The 19,232-nt window shown below is 38.0% G+C and overlaps 1 protein-coding gene and 1 pseudogene across 2 annotated transcripts in view; both read left to right on the forward strand.

The window, feature by feature from the left end:
* DPP10 (dipeptidyl peptidase like 10) overlaps window positions 1-19,232 on the forward strand; it is a 637,668-nt gene that overhangs the window by 322,002 nt on the left and 296,434 nt on the right. The gene's annotated exons all lie outside the window — the stretch shown is intronic.
* Window positions 4,089-4,199, forward strand: LOC132239012 (U2 spliceosomal RNA; annotated as a pseudogene).

Raw genomic sequence — 19,232 nt, forward strand, 5'->3', positions numbered from 1 at the left:
CAATTCAGACTTATCCACAGGTTGACCATTTGGGCTTAATAAATATTTTAAGCCCAAATTAGAAAAGAACTTGAAATTTCATTCTATTCTATACAGTTTATACTAAGGCAGCAATTGGGATTATTGACAGTTTTAGAGTAATTAAATGTCATGCTTACCTTGTGTGTGTGTGTGTGTGTGTGTGTGTGTGTGTGTGTGTGTGTGTGTATCCACGTGCACATGTGTATAATGCCCTTTAACAAAGATGGAAACAAACAATCACACAAAATCCAACCACCCAAACACATCTTATAAAAGTATTTTGGTGTGTTTAATTCCTTTTATCCACTTTATACATAAAAGTGGGGAAACAGGAGCTACCATATATACTATACATTGTTTTAGGTGCATGCTATTATCCTGATTTCAGAAAGGAGAAAAGTGAATCTCCTTGAAAAGCTGGAAAATGCAGGATCAGACAGATTTAGAAATGTATCCAAGGTCTTTCAAGTAGGAAATAATAGCTGCACCCTAGCAAGTTGGCTTTGTAAAATGATTTGTCTTTATCTTCATTACAAGGCAAATGAGCTGAACTAGAAAAGCTCAAATAAAGGCTGAATTCCAACTTTCAGATAGTCTACTGGTGGTGATGGTGCTTAAACCTGGCTGCCTCTGCTGAGTGGTCTTAGTGACGGGAGGGAATCTCTCTGACAGTTCAGTTCTTTTATGCCCAGTCTCCTTCTCACGGTTGCAGTGCTTGTCTGACCCTTGTAGCATCTCAGTTGGTGACTCTGTTTACACAGAAACAGAAACTGAAGCAAAGCAAACAGAAACCTTTAGATGCATGCCCCTGAAATACTGGAGAAAGGAGCAGGAAATCAGATAATCTTTAACATTTCCCTATGTTTTTTAAATGTTAAATTTGTATGATCAAAGGCCAAATAAATAGAAAAAAATAAGTTCTACTTCTTATATCTAGATTGTTGAGATTATCCAACTCTTTTTTTAGGATGTAACAAATATTTAAGAGAAATATTTATAAAATAAACACTATATTATTTGACCAAGAAAAGAAGATCCAATCAGTGTGTTTTTTTTCTCTCTGGCTTCATCAATATGAAGACTGATTAATATAGCTCAGCAGTTTTCCTGCCTGAATCCTCACATCTGCACTTTGATTAAAAAATGGAGGAATGATGAATGACAAGTCCTGGAGAGAAAGACATGATATCACTTATATGTGGATTTTAAAAGCCAAACTCTTAAAAATAGAGAATAAAATGGAGGTACCAGGGTATGGCAGGTGGGGGGACAGGGCAGATGCTTTTTAGGATTCAAACTTAGAACAAGTAATAAATAAGCCCTAGAGATATAACACAGAGCACAATAAACTGAAACAACAGTATCGACACTAATAAAAGAGAAAGATGCAAATTGACTGTACCTATGCGACACCCACCAGCCAATGAAGAATGAGCATGCAAATTAACCCAACAAAGATGGTGGGCTAATTTGCATGTGCAGGCGCTGAGCAGCTGGGGGCGGGGCAAGATGCTTGCATTGTCGCCATGGCGATGATACAAGTATTCCACACTGCCCCAGCCTCTGGGCAGCGTGGGAAGGCGGGAAGGTGCTGACGGCAGCCAGGGGAAGAAAGGCCCATTCTTGCACAAATCTTTGTGCATCAGGCTTCTAGTTGTATTATAATTATCAAACTTGATAGACTAGAACTTAATTATTCCAACTACTTAAAGGAAAGGATAATTATGTAACATGGTAGAGGTGCTAATTATCCTTACAATGGCAATCACGTTACAGTATATAAACATATCAAATTAACAGGTGGAACACCTTAAATTTACACAGTGTTAAATATCAAATATATTTCAAATAAAAAAAGAGTTCTGGGCATGGAGGTGTAATGTGCTTATATTATTTCTTGTTTGAGAGACTGTCACAGCCCACTAGCAGTTTTCCTTCAATCACTCTCATGCCTTTTAATCAGTTCCCACACTCAGGCTAAACTGATCTTTATGAAAAGAAATCTGATTGTAATTATCTGTTTAAATCTCCCCAAGGCTTTCTGGAATAGAGATCAAAAGTCCTAACACAACCTACAAGGCCAGGCCGTGGCTGTCTTCCCAGCCTCACCTCCCATGACTCCCCAGTTGCTTTCAGCATTTTGGGGTTTCCTACAGTCCCTGGAAACACCATGTCCCCTCCCATTATGGGGCTTTCACTACTGAAGCAAATCTTGCCCCATCATCTCACCTTCATAGAGATAACTTGTTCTTACTCTTCAGATGTCAACTTAATCATACTTTTCTTCAAATGCCAGAGCCATTCCAGACTTCTCTGACTCAGTGAAATCTGCTATCCTAAGTTTCATGGTCCTCTCCATTCCCTTTATAAAATTTATCACAGCTATAATTGTCTGACACAGTACCTAGCACAGTGTTACTAAAAACAACCACAATGAAACTTTAATATATGAATTAATAAACCAGAACCTCTAGCAAACTTTTCTTAAAGTTCTGGGTAAAAGTAAGTGGCCATTTTCTATGCTTTGTTAGCATCTGGTTTATATTTTTATCTTAATGTCTTTGCCATTACATCCAACATGTCTATCTATGAGTAGATCCCCTTGACTAAGCAAGAAGACCCTTAAAGTCAACAACTTGACTTCATTTATTTAATGTTCAAATAGTTTTTGTTTTGTTTTGTTGTTTTTTTTTTGTTTTGTTTTTACAGCAAATGGAACATAGTAAACAGGCAAAGTTGGTGGAAATAAAGCATTGATTCTCAATCTTAGCTGAACATGAGAATCACCTGGAGAAATTAAAAATCATTAATGCTTAGGTCCCACCCTGGAGACATCCTGATTTAACTGGTCTTGGATACAGCCCAAAGATGGGCATTTTAAAACTCCCCAGGATGTTGCAATGTGCAGCGAGGTTTGAAGGCCTCTGAATTTAAGTGAACTGGTCCATTCCACCTACTGAAGACTTTCCAGACTCCAAACAAGGGAAGGCCCAGAGATAAAAATAAACATGCGTACCAGTTTTTTCATACTGCGCCAATTTTGTGCCAAAGTATTTACTTGTATCCCCTTATTTCTTGCAAATTCTCTTCTGAGCAGTTGATATTTTTATTTCTAGTAGAAATACAAAGGTTATTCCCAAACTTACCTAATATGACTGATTTTTTCTTTTTCTTTCCTGGAATATCAGTTCTCAATGTGTGTTCCCAGAAGACAGCATCAGGGTCACCTGGCAACTGTTGGCAATGCAAATTCGGCTCAGAGCCACTGAACCAGAAACTCTAAGGTGGGGCCCACACTCTGTGTTTAACTTGGCCTCCAGGGCATGCTGATGAATGCTTACATTTGAGAACCACATCTGTTTAGAGGGTCCTATTTCTCAAAATCCAAAGTATTGCACCTGAGAAAATATCTAATTAGCCAGAAGTTACCTGTGTACATGACAACGGTTTAGGAAAAAATAACATTTACAACAGATCATCTGTTAATTTTCTCTTTAGTATTTTAAAATTGATCCTGGATTTACTGTCCAACTGTTCCTTTATGGACTTGGACACTGGTCTGGCCTCATTTGCCCTTCCAGGTTGGTGCTTAATCTGGCATGTTATAAGTACATGCGGCGTAGTGGGGAGTGCATGGGATTTGGAGCAAAATATGTGAGTTTATATTTAAGCTATTCATTCTTAATTTTATGGTTGGAATGTTGCACATACACATATTATGAGGATAGCCTGATGAATATTTACAAACTGAGCACATCCCTGTAATCATCAGCCAGGTCAAGAAGCAAAACATTACTGTGCTCCTTGCCAGTCACTACCCAGCACAAGGGATAACACTGTTCAAGCTTAATAACTTAGATTAGTTTTGTCTGTTTATGTACTAGATAGATGATAGATAGATAGATAGATAGATAGATAGATAGATAAATAGATAGATAGATGATAGATAGATAATAGATAGATAATAGATAGATAATAGGTAAATACATACAGTATGTATTATTTTCTGTGTCTTCTTAGATTCAGCTTAAGTTTGGGAATATATCCACATCATTCAATAGTTGGATATCACTTCTTAGTCTTTTGGCTAAGATCAAGTGTAGTGTCTGTTCTTATCAGTTCAGTAGTTGGATAGTCCCATATTCTTTTCCCTATTTTATGGTAATCTACTACCTATATTATAGTTTATTCATTTTACTCCTGATTGGACTATGGAATGTGTATATTTATATGAATAATAGATTTTGGCTTCAGATTTTTTATCTAATTCTCCCTTTCTTATCCACTGCTCTGTTTCTCCTCTGGCATGTATTTTAATAAGGGGCTGTAGTAGAGGGAACAAACCTCTGCTGAGTATTCAAATCATGCTTTTTCTGTGGAAAGGGTGTTTGTCAACTTAAACCTCCCAAAGTCCATGCTCCCTTGCCAGTGACATCATTTGTTGTGCAGGCAGGAGACTTAGAGATGCTCTCTAACATAAGAGCCCCACTCCAGGTTGCAGAGCTGGGACACAGCCCATCTTTCTAGTCAACACCCCACGTCTTTGGATCTTACTGCCATTTTGAAAAAAACTTTTACGTCTTTAAGGAATTATTCTGTATTCTGGTATAATTTTTTTTTCTATTCACTTCAAATAATATCAATTGTATTCTAATTTACTAACTACAAGATAAATACAATTTATATGGCATATTATTATTTGCAACACTCAGGTAGCATGTATCATACTTCTCCAGACTTATACATTTTATTTTTATATCTGCTTCTTAGAAGTTGTTTCTCAAAAATAGCAAACTAAATTATTGTAGAGCACATTGCAATGCCATAAATTCAAAAATATTATTAGATGACTAAAATATGTTTCAAATATGAGGAAATCTAGATGTTATAAATCTTGATGATCGGAATATTTGTGGTTGAGAATTGTAATCTAGTATTTGACATTTCCCATATCAGAAAAAAATATTTTTCTGTTATTCTTGAATCATGTTAAGTCATAAATAGTATTTATTATTGAAATCCAGTTTGCTTTATGTATTATCCCAATATGTTTGAAATTATTGGTCCATTGAAATTATTAAACAATTGCATTTTTAATCCATCCTTGAAAAGGCAATTGTTTATATATTTTAGAAAAGAATAAAAATTTTAAAAAATCTTTTTTTAAAAATATATTTTATTGATTTTTTTCAGAGAGGAAGGGTGAGAGATAGAGAGTTAGAAACATCGATGAGAGAGAAACATCGATCAGCTGCCTCCTGCACATCTCCTACTGGGGATGTGCCCGCAACCCAGGTAATTGCCCTTGACCAGAATCGAACCTGGGACCTTTCAGTCCGCAGGCCAACGCTCTATCCACTGAGCCAAACTGGTTTCGGCTAAAAACTCTTTAAAATAATGCTCATTTACATTTTTTTATTATTTGATTTAACAATGCACATTAAACGGACTAATGAATAGTTTAATTAACTATTTATTTTATATTGTAAACTGCCTTATTATGTCTTATGCTTGGGGTCAGACACTTTAATTAAAGTAACTGTTGTTTTGGCATAATTAGAACTGTCCTTTATCTATAATGGGGCATAAATCTTCAGGAGAATAGGCTCTTTCTGAAACGAAAAGTGAAATGGAATGGCTTTTTGAAATCCCCCTGGAAGGACTGGATCAGTTGTACGTGTGCTGGAGTGGCGTATGGGTGCCCGTCCACCAGAGCTGATGCTCTGCGAAAGCACAGTGTTGATATTCTCCAGAGCTAGATGTTTTCATTTCTTTTTTTAAAAATTCTTTGGTGTTGAAAGTTTTACACATGTCTCCTTTTTCCCCCATCGACATCTCCCCGCCTGCTCCTGCCCCCAACACATGCCCGCACCCCCCTATTTTCTCTGTCTATTGGTCATGCTCATATGCATGGATACAAGTCCTTTGGTTGATCTCTTACCCGCCGTCCACCTTCCCCTACCTTCCCTCTGAGGTTTGAGGGTCTGTACATAGAAGCATGGAAAAGAGCGTTCATTTCAATTATGTTCCTACTGGTCTGGAGCTCTGTAGACGAGACCCTCTCTATGATAAATATCTATTTTAACTAAGAAGAAATCACTGTAAAATAAATTTTGCATACACTGCTGCCTGAAGTAGTAACTCTTCTCTAGTGAATTATCTAATTAATTTCTGGGTCTTAATACTTCAGTGCTTTACAATTACAGACACATATTTAAGAAGTCTGTGGGCGTAGAGGTTCTGGTCATGGGATTGTCTAAGCTATTAAGATTCATATACTTGGGCACACTGATATTTCAAATAATCCTATTAATAATAAACTCAGAGAAACGGCAGCATAAAAAAGGGACTGTATTCAAATATATGGAACTTGAAGTTGACTCTCAGAGTCTCCTGCCTTCCAGGGACCATAAAATGCACTTTCTATGTTCCGTTGTAGCTGCTGCTAAACTGCCTTCCTAGTTACCCTCCTTCTTACTGAAGAGGGGTAATAACGCGTGAAAAAGATATTAATATCCTTTTGGGAATAGTTTTCTTTGTTAAAGCAGAACAATCCTAGGAGGGGGAAAAAGAAGGCAGGGAAGAAAACTTAAGTTTTGGAAGATTGTATTTTACAACTTTCCCTTTTTGTAGTAGCTATTAATATATTTACCTGTTTATTGCTATTTTATCCACAAGGCATTTATTTTATTTTGATTTTCAAAATAATATGTTTACTATAGAGAATCTGAAAATACTTAAAAAATGAAGATAATTAAAATGCTTGTATTTATCTTTTAGAGGAAAACCACTATTAATATATTCATTTATCTCATTTGAGTCTTGTTCATGTCATAGGAATGTGTATATTTTTTCCATTTATAGACAGAACCATTAGAATACTTGGAGAAACACTGTATTAGCAAAATACTGTCTTATTGAGCGTTCAGGTGTTGTTCTGGTAACCTAATACTGTGCGTAATGACTTCATAACTTAGTAGCATAAACAGTAACTTATACTCATGGACTCTGTGTCAGGAGTTCTGGAAGGGCAGTGCTACACTGGTCCTACCTGTGTCCTTACACCTTTGCTTTCAGATGTTGCCCTGATGGAAGCTGGATTATCTGCCTCTGGGGTGGCTCACGAGTGGGCTGGCAAGTTAACCCTGGCTGTTGATTGATGGCCTCAGGTCTTCTCCAGGTGGACCCCTCCCACGGGGCTACCAGATGTTCTCATAGCACAGCGGCTGGATTCTCCCAGAGTGGGTGATACAAGGCAGCAGGTGGAGTCTGCTATGCCTTTATGACCTAGGCTTTGGACTCATAAATCTTCACTGCTGCTATATTCTTTTCACCCAGGGGTAGCTGGGATTCCAGGAGGGAGGGGAGCACACTAGGCCAGGAAAACTAGGAGGTGAGAGTCATTGGCTGCCACAGATCCTGTGATGAAGGAATTGAATTGCATGAAGGCTTTGCACAGTACGTCGTGAAAACATGGTGGTATTAGGAGGAGATTACATGTGAATGCTGGTGAAGTTAGGTGGTTTTAAAGCTGGGTAACTACCCGGTGATTGATTACTACTATGTGTGACAGCCTCTTTCAGTACGTCACAAGCCTGTATTATTTTCATGGTCCTTTCCTGTTCAATGTGAATTAAGCTGTTTTAAATCAATCAATCAATCAATCAATCAATCAATCAATCCCTATAAAAGTTTTGAGTAAGTAAGCTAGACTGAAGAGTTGAATTAGCAGACTACAGAAGCAAAATTACAGATGATCTAGAGATGGGAATGCTGGTCCAAGTCAACACATGTGTTTTATAAAAATGTTGTTCTTAAAAATGTAGGATGAGGGAAAGTAACTCACATGCCACCTTGGGTATTTTCTTGACCATAAACTCAGTATAAAGTTAGTCTGGCAGGAATTTTAAAAGCACTGATATGTTTTTAGGCCAATTTATAAAATTAAACTTTCTAGAACTGTGCTGTCCTGTATGGTAGCCACTGGCCACACATGGCTACTGAACACTTGAAATATGGTTAGTTTAAATTGAGTTTTGCAGAAAGAGTAAATATACACACTCCAGATTTTGAAAGCTTAGTAAAAAAAAAGCAAAATATTACTAATGAATTATAAATATAGCATGTTGACATAATGTTCATGTATATTCCATTAAGCAAAATATGTTAGTCATGGATTTCACCTGTTTTTATTTTTCATTAGTATGTGTACAAAAAAATTAAACCTACATGTGTAGGCCTAACCTTAGATTTCTGTTGCTGGTGCTGCTCTAGGACACTGGAGGCTCATATTCTGGGACTCTAAGTCCCAACTGGAGAACACCTGGGTCCTGTACCCAACTGAAGACTTGTATAGAAGACAAAAATAATTTTAAAAAATTTAGAAATGACAATGAATGAATTAGATATGCAGTTGCGGGATGAGAAATTTGGAAAAATATAGGGTGAGTAATAGATATGTTAGCATTGCAGATAGAAATTAGATGTGTTTCTTAATCCAAAACTAAGGCCAATAATATGAAATGGCATCAGGAAGGTGGATTTGGGTTCAGCATGAAGAAGACTTCTCTAACAATGGCTTGTTCAATAATTCAGAGCCAGTGTGGGAGGCAGCAGCTACTTCCTTTAGAAATTTCCAAAAGGTAAATGGATAACTGTTCATTAGAGGCATTGTACAAAAAATTTTGCGTGGACAAACTGTGCTGGGTAGTGAAATTTCAAAGCTTTTCTTTCATCCAAGAAAGATAACAGTTTTATCTCTGAAATACATCATACCATAAACACGGGAAGAAAGAGATGTGTGACTCTCCAACTAATGTGTCAAGTTTGATATCTTGCAGAATATACAGTCTCTGACTCCTTTCGCTGGAGATTTCAAACAAAAGCAGTAGAGTTGCTTTATTTAGCCACATATATTTTGAATATGATCAAATACAGGCTAACTTTTCAATAAAACAATAGTAATTCTTACTGAAATAGAAAACTTCAAGTAGAAACAAACCAACAATCAGAATATGGACACCTAATAAGAAAGCCAGTAGTAGTGTTTTCTGATTATTCCAAGAAATAAGGTATGCTTTCTAATTGGAATTTTCTCTAATTAACTTTTAGTTGTTATTATGTTGCCTGTTTAAAAAAAAAAAAAAACACAGTTAAACCTTGTGTGTTGGTAATTAAGCAGCTCAAAGGTGGTATAATTAGCCAAATGGAAAGGACCTCAGCATTTCTGAGGAAAGAAGTGGTAGAGAATGGAATTACAGTCATGAAGCTACCTACCACTGTTTAAAAGATCTAAGCCAGAAAATGACAGAGGCTCATGGTAAAAACATCGAGACTTCATTTTAAAGAGCTAGAGTTGTGTTTACATATGAGATTTAATCTAGTATACCTGAAACATAATGGAGTATTACACAGTTGTACTTCATTTTACTTATTTATACTTAATTTACATTTTTACCTAGTTTCCTACCCTTGTACTTTAGAGATCACTTAAGACTCTAACTGGAGCTTAATCTGTGTGGTGTCCCCAACACCAAGAACCAAGGAGGGGCCCACTATTGTCATTTTATTTTTTTCAACAAGTGAATGATTGGGGGAGGTAGAAGACAAAGCTTCATGGCTCAGGGACAAAGGACACATTCCCTGCTTTTTAAAAGTTTGTATTTTTTACTTTTTGTTCAATTACAGTTGACATTTTATATTATTTTATATTAGTTTCATGTGTACAGCATAGTGGTTAGACAATCATGTATTTTACAAAGTGTTCCCCTTGATAATTCTAGTACTCACTGGGCACTGTACATAGTTATTACAATACTAGAGGCCCAGTGCACGAAATTCATACACTTGGGACCACCCCCCACCCTTAGCCCGGGACCGCCGCCCCCCCCCCCCAGCCCGGCCTGCATCCTCTCATGTCCAGGAGCCCTCAGGGGATGTCTGATTGACAGCTTAGGCCCTCTCCCCCTGGACATCCTTAGCACTGCCATAGAGGGAAGAGAGGCTCCCATCACTGCTGCTGCGCTCACCAGCTGTGAGCCCAGCTTAAGGCTTCTGGCTGAGCAGTGCTCCCCCTGTGGGAGCGCACTGACCTCCAGGGGGCAGCTCCTGCGTTGAGCAGGATTGGGCTGAAACTGGCTCTCTGATATCCCTGAGGGGTCCTGGAGTGCAGGCCAGGCCAAGGGACCCCACTGGTGCATGGATTGGGGAAGGGGAGGGACACAGGAGTTTGGCCCATGGGGGAAGGACCTTGAGAGGGCTCTAGGGCATGCCTGGCCCATCTCACTCAGTCCCAACCAGCTAAACCCCAGCAGCAAGCTAACCTACTGGTCAGAGCATCTGCCCCCTGGTGGTCAGTGCATTTCATAGAGAGCAGTTGAATGGCCTTAGCATATCATTAGCATATTATGCTTTTTTTATTTTTTTAAATATATATTTTATTGATTTTTTACAGAGAGGAAGGGAGAGAGATAGAGAGTCAGAAACATCGATGAGAGAGAAACATCGATCAGCTGCCTCCTGCACATCTCCCACTGGGGATGTGCCCACAACCCAGGTACATGCCCTTGACCAGAATCGAACCTGGGACCCTTCAGTCCGCAGGCTGACGCTCTATCCACTGAGCCAAACCAGTTTCGGCAGCATATTATGCTTTGATTGGTTGAATGGATGACCAGACGACCAGACACTTAGCATTTTAGGCTTTTATTATATAGGATTATTGACTATATTCCCTAAGCCAGCAACCTGTGGGTCGTGAACAATGAAAATACATCCTGCATATCAGGTATTTACATTACGATTCATAACTGTAGCAAAATTACAGTTATGAAGTAGCAACGAAAATAATTTTATGGTTGGGGGCCACCACAACATGAGGAACTGTATTAAAGGGCCGCAGCATTAGAAAGGTTGAGAACCACTGCTATTTTGTAACTACCAGTGGGTGCTTCTTAATCCCTTCACCTTTTTTACCCAGCCCCTCAACCGCCCTACCATCTGGCAACCCACAATTTGTTCTCTGTATCTATGAGGATTTTTCTGTTTTGTTTATATATTTTGTATATATGGTATTTGTCTTTCTCTGTCTGACTTATTTCTCCTAACATAATACTGTATAGGGACATCCGTTGTTACAAATGGTAAGATTTTATTTATTTATTTTTTTTATGGCTGAGTAGTATATATGTACCGCATCTTCTGTATCCACTAGTTAACTGATGGGCCCTTTAGTTGCTTTCATATCTTGGCTATTGTAAATAGCACTGCAATGAATATAGGGGTGCATATATCTCAAAGCAGATTAAAGCTTAAATGTAATATTTAAAACCATACAATTTCTAGAAGAAAACATAGACAGTAAAATCTCTGACACTTCTCTTAGCAATACATATATATATATATATATATATATATATATATATATATATATATATACACACACACACACACATATATATAATCTCCTTGGGCAATGGAAACAAAATAAGAAAATAAGCAAATGGAACTACATCAAACTAAAAAGTTTTGCTCAGCAAAGGAAAACATCGGCAAAATAAAAAGACTATTGAATGGAACAATATATTTGCTTTCAAGATACATCTAATAAGGGGTTAATATCCAAAATGTAGAGAGAACTCATACAATTCAACACCAAAAACAAACAATCCAATTACAAAATGGGCAGAGGACCTGAATAGACACTTTCACAAAAAGGACATACAAATGGCCAATAGACATATGAAAAGATGCCTGATGTCAATAATCATCAGAGAAATGTAAATTAAAACTATAATGAAATATCCCTTCCGATATATCAGAATGGCTATCTTCAATAAATCAACAAATGTGTTGGTAAAGATGTGGAGAAAATGAAACACTCATTCACTGTTGGTGGGAATGCAAATTAGTGCAGCCACTATGAAAAACAGTATGGAGTTTCCTCAAAAGATTAAAAATGGAACTGCCTTTGGACCCAGCGATCCCACTGTGGGAATATATATGGAGAAATCCAAAACACTATTTTTTTAAAAAAAATGCATCATCCCTTCTTCTTCTTCACAACTTTTCAATATCCTGTCTCAGAATAAGAATATGTCATCATACTTTGCAAAGGTGATGAAAATCCAGAATATTAATGTGAAATGTGATTCTCATTAAATAGATAAATGAGGTTCTTCACATATAATTTTTAACCTTAAATTAGTTCATGCAACTATAATTTTGCCCTTAAATTTATTGTGTCTAATTGACAGTGATTGTAATCATTTTTCTTTCTGAATAGAAAAAAATGCCTATACTACTTCAAATGAAAACAATAATTTTTAATATAGAGGTATCACTTTGACATTACTTTCCTTCATATGTGGAGTTGAGAAACATTTTGTAATTTTGTTTTTTGAAATTTCATGTCACCCAATATGTATACCTATCATATATAACACATTCTTGGAGAAGGGCATTTTATTAGTAACTTAATTATATTTATTTGTAGATTTAATCATGCCTTGAAACCAAAATAGGTTGCATGCTAACTTACTCTCCCTTACAATTGACAAAATTATTGTTGCATTTATAGGTGTGATGTAAAATATAGCCATGTTGCAAAAGATAGTGTGAAAGAGGAATTTTTATAAATAGTGAATGTTGTTGATAGGCATAATGTTAATAAGGAACAGAAATTTAAAATCTGACTAACTGACTTGTGGATTACATCTGTATTTATTATTCATTTATAAAATAAAATGAGGTCTTTGTTTTCAGAAAAATGCCCCAAATTACTGTACAATAGATAAAAACAGATAGTCATTTTTCCTATTATTATAAAGTTAGGTTATTTCACATTTCCCACTATACAATAATGTTGTGATGAACATCCTTGCACTTACAACTATGTCCACATTTCTGATAAATCACCATGTCAAATGATATTAATTTTGTAGGGACTACTGAAGCATATTACTGTATTTGTTTCCAAGAAGTTTATCTCAAGTAATACTTCCTCCAGCTCTGTATTACTTTGTGTGGATGCTTTTTTAATTCAACCTTTTAAGCATTATTAATTTTTGGATGAAAAAGTTCAAGAGATTTGATGAAGACCTTCTAGATAATAGCAGAACTGGGATCAAAATCAAAGGTCATGATATTAATCACAATGTTAAGATGATTTTAAAAGTAAAATGCATCCGTTAATCATAACTATTCATAGAGAGTGTGTGTGTGCCCAGCATTGGTCTACGTGCTGTGATCATAGCACTAAACAAAAACAAGTAAGAATTCATTGACTGCATGGAGCTCATATACTGAGAGAGAATAAAGAAAATAAAGAAGTAAATTATATGGCATGTCAGATGGTAATAAGTGCTAAGGAGAATTTTTTAATCTTACTTTTAAACTACTTTTATTTTTAAATATAGACTCACAAAGTTGCAACACCCATCTCCAAGCTTCTCCCAGTGGTGACATCTGGCATAACCATAAGGCAATACTAAAACCAGGAATAGTGCATTTATCAAAAGTTGCCTGCACAGTCAAATTAAGCCAACTACTCACTCAGATTTCGCCAGTTTTTGCATCCACTCGTTGCCGGCACGCCTTTGTGTATAATTCTAGTTCACGTTATCACGTAACAAGCACCGCCCTGTGATTGAGAGGGAGATCTGCTCTGTGACCACAGAGGACATCTCATGCTGCTCCGTTATCGTCCCACCCTCCTGCCCCTTCTCCGATTGCTGGCAACCGCTGTTTTCCATCTCTATAATTTTGTTACATCCAGCATGGTACGGACATGGGATTATACAGTTTATAAGCTTTTTTTTTCATTCAGTAGAATGCCCTTAAGATCCATCCAAATTGCCATGTGTTATCAATAGCTTTCCCCCCCCTCTTTGTTGCTGAGCAGTACACAGAAAAGGAGATGCCATTAAGAGGGTGTCGTTTTCAATGGAGTAGTTTCTGAAGTCATTCCTAAGGAAATGACCAGAACATTCAATTAAGGATGTGAGCAAAGGCTCGCTCGTGTGCACGTCTGGGAAGAGTTTCCCAGGTGGAGGCAATAAGAAGACCTTGGTCCTGAGTAAAAGTTTGGGGCAGCAAAGAAGCACAGTGTGGCTAGAGCAGTGGGAGAGAGTCAGCAAGCGTGACGAGAGGACATGGGGGTTAACAGGGGCACAGACCTCGTAGGGCCCTGTGACCCTCCACAGCCGTGTAATAATTGCAATAATGGTAAAACTGTACTGATCATACAACTGAGGTGACCTGACATTTTCCCATGAAGTTAATTTCAAACATTGGGAAGAGTGAAGGGATTCTTTTCTCTCCAGTGTTGAGTAAAAATGAGTGCTTTATTTGAGCACAATATCTGAAATTTATCTTTAAAAAGTACTAATTAAACTTTATAATTCATTTATGAAATGTTTGTGTTGATTTTATCAAGTCTTTGGGTATATTTTGCATGAATCGGAAAGCACACAGGTTCTATTTTTTTATTTTCATTGTCCATGACCCACGGGGACCTCCAGATCTCTCTCAGGGAACACAAAGGTCTTAAAGCATTTTCTGAAGAACGGGGATGGCATCACCTGTAAGTCAGAGGGCACTGCCTCCACATGGGGGTCTTCAGCACAGGAAATTCAATGGAAGGCAGGGAAGATGGGTGGAGTGAAGTCTTATGGGACAGTATCTGTGGTCCTTTGATGTCATGATAGATGGCAGGCACTCCGTGGGCCTGCCAGAAAGTCCGGTCCATTTGGGAAATGACATGGCCCTGCCAAGTCCTAGCCTTTCATACTGTCTAAGTAAAGGGGGTGCGACTCCCTTTGATAGGGCCCAAAGGCAGCTCAGTGAATGAACAAAGTGCAGGCGGTTAAGTTGTGGATATTAATGAAAACTGAGTTGAACCAGTGCTGGGAAGAGCTGACAATACTAATTTTAGTCACACACATGTTGATAACAATAAACTCACTTATTAAAAAAAGCCAAATGCATAGAGGTTCATTTATTTCAGCTAAAGATTGGCTTCTCCATGCAGGTTTTGTCTAATCTGGTCTGCTGTATGCAGGTGGAATCCTACTGGTCTCAGTACTTATGCTGTGTTCCCATCATCACATGTAAGCTCCCAGAGGGCAGACACTGGTTTGTTTCCCTTTCATTTATTTCCCTACCATGCCAAGGATGTAGTAGGACCCGGTGCGTATGCAGTCACTATTTGTGAAAAGGACATGATTCTTTTACATCAAAGAACGTAAGTGACGACTTGCAGGTGCCCATGGAAATGTGACTGCTGCTGTCAGCAATTCTAGACAACGCCTTTAATGAGCACAGATATCTGATCATTCTCCCTCCTGCTTAAAACAAAGCATTAAGAGATGAAACCTAACTGTCAAGAATCAATAGGCAGAAGTAGTCATTGTGCTGATTTGAATGCCTGCTGTGTGAGTGGCATTAATATTAAGTGTCTTTTTATTTAACAAGTATATCTTCAAACAGGAAAAATTAATTATCTTAAGATCCACCCCCACTGTATAGTTAAGGAAGAAAAAATGGAAGAAACACTCTCACGTGCTTATTTTATTTCTCAAAGTGTGAGACAGTGAAAACTGACAAATTAAAATGTGCTTTAATCTATTTATAATATTGTGTCACAAAAGCAATAATTTAAATACAAACTTATTTATGGTGTTCAAATATAGGATACTAAATAATCCTTAGAAAATTGTTAATATAGTCAGTTTTCTGGAATTATAGGTGTTTGATGCTATTGTTTTATTTTTTAAATATGTTTTTATTGATTTTAGAGAGAAAGGAAGGGAGAGAGAAACATTGATATGAGAGAGAAACGTAAATGGGTTGCCTCCTGCACACACCATACTGGGGATTGAGCTCAAAACCTGGGCATGTGTCCTGACCTGGAATCGAATCATGACTTCCCGGTTCATAGATCGATGCTCAACCATTGAGCAACACTGACCTGGATTATGTTCTTGTTTTGATTTCTTGTTTTTATATTTAAACTAGAGGCCTGGTGCATTAAATTCATGCATGTTTGGGGTTCCCTAGGCCTGGCCGGTGATCAAGGCCGAATAGGGTCTTCGGGCCGCCAATTGGGGCCTTCCTGCCGGCTGCTGGCTGCCGGCTGGGGCCTGCTGGATGGGGGGAGGGACCGTGGGAGGTTGGCCAGCCACAGGAGGTTGACTGTGGGAGCACACTGACCACCAGGGAGCAGCTCCTGCATTGAGCGTCTGCCCCTGGTGTTCAGTGCGCATCATAGCGACCAGTCGTTCTGGTTGTTCAGGCGTTCTGGTTGCTTAGGCTTTTATATATATATAGATCCCCTGGCCGACCTGCCACATAAGTGTCCATGAACGATATGATGAAAGGCAAACAGTTGCTATTTCTGCAGGTCCTTTTATGCTGAGATCAAGTTTCCCATTTGCTTTATATTAATTTCTAAGAACTCATATCTTTAAAAATTAGGTGTGAGGGTGTACTCTTGATAGAGACCATAGGAAATACAAGACAGCTTGATCAAGGTTGTAAACCTCAGGGGATTATTTTGTATTTGTCCCAGTATTTATTAAAGCACAAATTTAATCATACATCCTATAACTACTTATTCACCCCTTTGTTCTGATCAAGGGTTGAACTCTGATTAAAGCTTTCAGTCCGGCTCCGTGATGGTCTGGCTCATTGTCAGGGTCAAAGCCAAGTTAGGCCAATTATATTTAGACCAGTTCTCACGTGCACTTGCTATCCTTAGGGCAACATAACACATGACATACAAGCATATGCTGCTTAAAAGTTGGAACTCCACCTAGAAACAGGTGCAGGATGTGCCTCGCCTGCCGCCCGAGGTGAATTGAATATTGGGAATAAGGTTAGTTATAGTTTGGGGATATTGCCTTTGCTTTATTTCATCTTGTATTTTCTGTTGGATAAAAAGAAAGAATGTCCACTGAAAGTTTGCCATGAATGCTTGTTGCCTCTCTTTCCAATAAAGGAGGGTGCTCTGGTAGAGTTACCAAGAAATGACACAACCAGACTTGAGGACACCCTGATTTATTGCTGAGGAAAGCGAGGACCAGAAAAATCAAATGCAATAAAGCAGGGCAGTGGTAGAGTGTGACCTAGATATTAGGTCTTCCAATTCACAAGTGTAGGACTTTTTCACATTATTCTTTAAAATATTGCATATCAGGGGGAGAAGGGAAATTTTTATTCCCTTCAAAAAAGATTAAAAGTCACATATAGTTTAATCCCTTTCAAAAACAAATTGCATTTTTTCCCCACACATCTACTCATTCATTTTAAAAAAAAATCAGGAAATGTGTTAGGAAGTAGGAATAAAAATAGTTTCAGATAATTCCTGGCTTTCATTTGAAAAGTTTATACTGTAATAGGTAAATTTGTATAAATAGATGATTTATGGAACATTGGGAGCAAGGACTGGTTGTCAAGAGTGGGAGAAAGCTGAAAATTCCTAGAAGAGAACATCAAAACTCTATGTGGATAATTAAGTAGGAATTTTCTACAGTTGAAAAGATAAAGTAAGCCCTGGCTGGTTTGGCTCAGTTGGTTGAGCATTGCCCCATGCACCAGAAGGTACCTGGTTCGATTCTTAGTCAGGGCACGTGCCTGGGTTGCCGGCTTGATGCCCAGTAGGAGGCATGCAGGAGACAGCTGATCAATGTTTCTCTCTCCCATCAATGTTTTTCTCTCCCTCTCTCTCTAAAAAAAATCAGTGAAAACGTATTTAAAAAAACAACAACATAAAGTGGGAGAATGTCTCAAGGCTGTACGAAATCAGGATCCCAAAAACCTGAGCATATGTGCAGAGCAGTGAAAGGGAGTGTGGCAGGAATGCTGAAGATGAAGTGTGCAAGCGGTTCAGAAAAAAATTGTAATACATCTACTTGCTAATTACTTTCCATCTCCATTTCTGAACTTAGTGGTGATGAAATATAAGTCACGAATTCCCAAACCCTCAATCATTTAGAGGCTCACAAAGAGTACGATGTTCTTTTTATTTAAAAAAATTAAAATTACAGTCAACATTCAGTATTATATTAGTTTCAGGTGTACAGCAGAGTTATTTGACATTTATATAACTTATGAGGTGATTCCTCCCCAATAAGTTGAGTGCCCCCCTGACATCATACATAATTATTATGATGTTACTGACTATATTTCCTATGCTAGTACATGAGTCTTTGACACCAGGCAAAGCAAATCCTCAATCACTTACAAATTGCTAAGAGTGCATGAATTTTTGATAGCAGGCAAAGTTGAGCATTTGGTATTTGAGAGTGTTTGCCTCATATGGCGCCTCTAATTCTAATGAGCTTTGCAATATCACAGGAAACTACAGTGTCTCCTTCCCATCCGTGGACCCAGGGCCAGCAGTAGAAGTTGGTGTCCGGTCGCATATCTTTCATGTTCTCATACTTGGTACTCAGGGCTTTTCCAGTTCTTTCTTTTGCAGTTTAAAGGGCAATCCTGTCTTGACCTTGCTAATACCCTTGCTATGAGGGAGTGGGGGAAAAAGGGGCAAGCAGAACTCCAAGCAACCCCTAAAGTTAGGAGTTGGTAACCTCTGCTTTAGGGTTTTCACTTCAGAAGGCTGACACCGACGGGTTCCATTTCTTCCCTCCTCAGTTGTTCACGAAAACTATCAAAGGTCAAATAGTCAGGAGCTTCTTGAGTGGCTGACTCTAGTAAAATGAACACTTTGAATAAAATTTAAATAAGTTGATTATCAAACTCTGTCTAACCCAGCTGTGGGCAAACTAAGGCCCGCGGGCCGGATCTGGCCCGTTTGAAATGAATAAAACTATTGAAATAAAAGACCGTACCCTTTTATGTAATGATGTTTACTTTGAATTTATATTAGTTCACACAAACACTCCATCCATGCTTTTGCTCCGGCCCTCCGGTCCAGTTTAAGAACCCACTGTGGCCCTTGAGTCAAAAAGTTTGCCCACCCCTGGACCCAATATTAACTATGTATATTTTGTAGACATATATATGTATTTTCCTCATGTATGTAGACCATCCCACAGTTGCATTTGTCAGGTGTTCTTAATCTGGATAAACCAAAACCTATAACAAATCCATAATTCCCTTATGATGAGATAGGAAACTTGTTTCATTTCCTTCCTGTTCTCCACATTATATATACAACTATTTTTCCCTCAGCATTCCAAATCCTTGTTTGT

Source organism: Myotis daubentonii, chromosome 7 (assembly GCF_963259705.1).
Source record: "Myotis daubentonii chromosome 7, mMyoDau2.1, whole genome shotgun sequence".
Lineage (NCBI taxonomy): Eukaryota > Metazoa > Chordata > Mammalia > Chiroptera > Vespertilionidae > Myotis > Myotis daubentonii.